Here is a 5,421-nt window from a genome sequence, read left to right on the forward strand (position 1 = left end):
AACAGAAGTGAAGAATGAACAAATCATTTAACTCTTCACTCTCTTTTCAGTTCCTCCAGGATTTCGCAATGTCGCAGTCCCACCAATTTACACAAATTGAATCAATCACCGTGACTTTGGTGCGTCTTGCAATTTTCACCAAATGGAGTTTCCTGCGACTTTAACCAATCCCAGAAGTCCCATGTGCTAGACTTTGTATCAGTATGTGACTCTGAGAGGAAACGACCAAGCGGGAGTGAGAACGGGTTGACGTCACACGTACATCGCCAAATTCATTTCCTTGTTTCTGATATAAAGACGAGACGCGTGTAACCCGAATATCTCACATTCACCAACAAACAACAATTTTTTGTCTTAAATCCACCAACCATTTTCATTTGCAGCATCCTCAGGCGTATTGGTAAGGTTACATGGAAAACTCATAAAAAAAAAAAAAAAAATCGTAACTTTTTTGCAACTTTCTCTGTTTCCTGCAATTTCATTGTGACAAACATACAAAAAACATTGCAACTTTGTCGCAATTTTTGACAAAAGCTCCCGCAACATCAGGCGTTTTGGCCGCAACAAGCTCAAAAAAAGGCCATGAAATCCTGAAGGGACTGTCTTTTAGACTATTGTGCTGGACTCAGCAGATGGAAAAACAGGGAAAACACGGAGCAGTGGACGCAGATTGTCCTAACAGTCCGTGGGAGAAGGATAAGCCACAGCTGGCTGGGTGATAAAGGCACCAAGCACAAGATTTTTGAGCCACCTGCACACAGGTGGAACATGATACACACAAGCAATGGACACTGAGAAAATGCATTCAGGAATTTTGGTGAACCTTACTGAGAATATGGATGGAAAATGGAGAAGGGGATTATGATGTGACATGCTATGGTTTCAGATGTTTTAAATTTTTTTCTGCCAAGAATATTTGTTAAAGTTGGAGTATATTTTAGCTGACAAGGATTCTAAAAAACCACAGCCACTGTTCACAAGTTCACACCAATGGAACAACATCAGCATCACGCCCCTTTATGTTACAATACTACTTATTTGTTTGCATTGTGGTACATTCACAACAGACGGCTGACCCTCTGCCGGTGAATGTGAAGTTTTACAAAATCTCAAACATTTGAAAACATGGATTGATTTTACCCCTATAGCTTTCATTTGAGTATTTCACAAGAGGTAACCAAATCGTATTGTCCAACTTATGTTAAATGTTACATTACATGCAAAAAATTGAATTAGTACTGTCTGTAAACAGCAGATACTGTACATGTGTTACCTTTGTCCAGCTTTGTTGCCCTTGGTTTGGCTGTAACATTTTATGTGGATGTACATAGAGAGCAACATAAAACCGGAGTCAAGTTCCTTGTATGTGTTCACATATTTTGCCTATAAAGCTGAATTAGGAAGGAATTATACTTTATGGATGCTACTAATTATTTAAATAAATATTTCAGTGGGCTTTTTAGCGGTTCAACAATTTAAAAAAAGCACATGAACAGCATTATGAGACACTGTAGCTAAAGGATTGATCCCAGCGGTGCTTTTTTATATAGTGAGTAAATCCTTAAAAATGAAGATACGCAGGCTCCAAGGTGTCATGAAGGTCACCTGCATTTTAGAATAAAGGAGTGGGAAATATACAAGATACAGAGTTGCAGTAATACATTTGTAGTATCTTCCTTTATATTAATGCCATGCAGAGAGGGCAAAACATCTCTGGGGACCCTGACAGCCCAAGACAAAGCACCAACACTGGGGATTGTCCTTGGAAGTTCTGGTCACATTACCAGAATATTTCCTCCTAATTTCCTCCTCATCAATTTTAAAGAAACGTGTATCCTTTGTATACATAAGTATGTACTGTTAATGTAACTTCAATAAAACAAATGAAAAGTAGGATTTATGATAGTAGGACTTCACTGGAATTTTGATGCAAGCTACTGTATGTTGCATAGGAGCCTACATTCAGCTGAAATACATTGTGGGCTTTTACAGAATATGACAATTTCTCTAAAGTGTTGAACTGTGGTCATTAAAGGTCGGAATCCCCTTGATGAATGGAAAAGAAAAGCAAAAATCCCTCATGCTTCTCAGTATCCATGAAGGATGTTTTGTGTCATGAAGGCCACAGAGCAGTCCAGTGATGCCTTAAGTAGTGTCTCACTCAAGTGAGACAACTAAAACTACACACACCTGCTTTATGAATACGTTTCTTAAATCCTTAATCTTAACGTGATGTATTTCTCACTGTCTCTGCATCAGACAGAAGCGCTGATATTGTCATTATTAATGTCAGTTTTATGCTTCCATCTTACCCCCCCTCATTTTTAACTGTCGGTTTAGCTTGTGTGTAATCAAACTAATGGAGACTGACACACAGGTGTCACATATCAGCCGTTGCCATTGCTCTCTGCTTGTGATTGCCAAAGCATGTGTCATCGCAGGCTCACCCCGCTTGTTCTACTCTTTATCCCTACCAGTATGTGAAACCTCTTGCGTTAACCATTCTATAATTATATTTATGTATTATCTCTGTCCACAAACTGTTTCTGTACACACTGCATACCAGTGTTTTGTAACACTCTTCCACAGCATGAAAAAGGTATTTGTTCTAATTATAGCTCTTTTACATTGGTTACCTTTAAAATGACTCTTCTGCCTCAAACCTTTGCACCTTCATGTTTGCTCAGTATTGCATAAAGGCATAACATTTTGAGCCTCATCGCTGCATAAATCACTGTCTCTCTCTAATAAAGTGACTACATTTACCCAGAATGCACAAAGTCATGTATTTCTGCCCACATAATCATGGAACATTCAGATAAATGAATAACTTGTGAGAGGCTTTTTATTTTTTTTATATATTTGCAAAGTGGGAAATCAGTCAAGATTTTGATTAAAAACACTCATCTTTAATTACAGGTATTGGAGGAATTGGAAGTGAGCGCGCTTCAAAATGCTTCACCAACAAACTGTAGCTGTAATCTTTGGGGTTTCAGGATTTTCCAGTAATGCCTACCATTCAACAGAAATGTAATATCTTTGCAAACACCTGGAAACTAAGTGACACACCACCACAACTTAGTCCAAACATCCAATTCATCTTGCTTGGTTGAGGTGGTATTTGTAACGTCCAGCTTGTGTGATGCACGTAGCCTGGACCGCCAGAGATTTACCAGAGGCAGACAGTCAGCACACGCACAATACACCAGCAAGGCACAGCACAGCGGCAAGAGCCAAGCAATGCGATGACTTTCATTTGCATCGACATACGACTGCCGCTTTGTTTGCCATCTGTGCTCTGTGAGTTGCGATAAGCGCACATAGCTAACAACAACGGGATGAGATGGGCCTCTCCCCCCATGTGGATACGAGGCTTCTCACCTTCGTTTCTGTGTTTGCTCATGTATGCGTCTTTGTCTGGGAAACATTATACATATACGTTATACATATACATATAACAAAGAACATGGCTGAGCCATTCTGTTTGAAACATTTCACAAACCACCAAAAAGCTTATAGCACTACATATAATACCATTTGTCCTTGAGAGGCACACATCACACATTTTTATACTAGTTGGTAAGCTTTAATCCGTTTCTGCAAATAGGATAAAAACCCTCAAGATGTTTCACTCCTGACCGTAAATGTCATTTGATATGTTCTTTGCCCTCCACCGAGGATATATTGAGAGTGAGCCTTGCAACCCAGAACTTCCCCTTTATCTCTAATTAAAGGTGACTATTAGGTTTTAGGGATACATAACTCCCCTGATGCATTCTGGGTCACTACAGGTGTTCCACAAGTGGCCTTTTATTGTGGCCAACCTAAGGCACAATCATGCAATCAGCAATAACCATGCTGTCTACATCTTTATATGCCACACCTGTGAGGTGGATGGATTTTCTCGGCAAAGGAGAAGCTCACTAACACAGATTTAGAGACATTTGTGAACAATATTTGAGAGAAATAAGCCTTTTGTGTACAAAGAAAAAGTCTTAGGTCTTTGAGTTCAGCTCATGAAAAATGGGGGCAAAAACAAGTGTTGTGTTTACAATTTTGATCAGTGGATGTATGACAAAGTGTTACTTTAAAATAAATTAAGTGTAATTTACAAAACCCAGTTAACAGGGTCTTCATAAGTAATGACAGTAAGTCTTAGCCCATTAGATTAATGCGACTAGTTGTTTTCTCAGCATGAACAACTTGTAACCACAGTGAAATAAATCTTTATTTTGAGATCTGAATATAAAGTTATCAAAGTTATTTCCAATAGTTCAGGTTCACCTCTGACATTAAAAGATACTTAGGTGTTTTGTGTCAGAAGTGTTTGTTTACTGCAGACACTCTAAATTAAAAAAAAATTAGAACAAACCATGTTTTGACTCAAGATGTCTAAGCTTTGTCTCAGCATTATTAACTTCACATATCCTTGTGCACAGTTGCTCACCATAACAAATGATCATTTTTATTCTACAGGTTAGGTTACAAATATGACTAGTATGAATAGTAATATGCATTGCTAAAAATAATACCACTTTGTGTGTAATACAATCATTTAATCAGTTCCTCTGTTTTTTATATAAAACATCCTTGACATTTCCATTAGTAAATTCCTTCTCTTCATAACTCTGCTGACAACAAATCTGTTTTAGCTTAACATCCTCATTCTGAGCAAAAAAAGATGTGACTGTGAAACTGTTTGCATTCATAATACCCAGTTATTAATTCTCAGTTTCCCTTGCCATTTGGCTTTCACTCACTCACTTCATCTTCAATTTTTCTTCCAGCTGTTTGCATTATTCCCATTTGTGTCACCAGCAATTTTGTTCTTCTTTTTCTCTTTCTTAATCCCACTGTTTCCAAGGGATTTTTTTATTACAATGTGAATATTTAAAAAGAAACAAAATATATGTTAGAAGTAAGTGGAGACAAGATTCAAATCAGTCTTGTCAGGTTATACCTTTGAAGAAAGAAAGAAGAAAAAAAACATTTCAAACTGTTTCTTCTTTGTCTCAAATTTGGTAAGAAAGACGATGATTTTGGCAGCTACACAGCAGTGCTTTACTTTCATTGTGTACGTGACAACACTACATGGGACTCAATAAGCAAAATCTAAAGAGGAATTAGGGTTCAAGAAGTCATGTTTATGTAGCTCATTCTTTGTGTTTTTCTCCAAATCTGCTTAGTGCTGCTGTGTACACAAATGCAATGCATAAAGCTTTGGAAACTGAATAAATAGATAAACAGACCAATACACTCTTCATGAAAGTGACATTTAAATATTTTTGCTGGGTGTTGTCTTGATGTAATGAACTTATCTTGTCCTAAAGAGCATGATACACAAGAATACCAACAGAGAGGAACATTGTAAAAAAGGGAGAAACCTTTTTTTATTTTGTCATATTGCTTGCATGGGGGATT

Source organism: Etheostoma spectabile, chromosome 8 (genome assembly GCF_008692095.1).
Source record: "Etheostoma spectabile isolate EspeVRDwgs_2016 chromosome 8, UIUC_Espe_1.0, whole genome shotgun sequence".
Taxonomy (NCBI): Eukaryota; Metazoa; Chordata; class Actinopteri; order Perciformes; family Percidae; genus Etheostoma; species Etheostoma spectabile.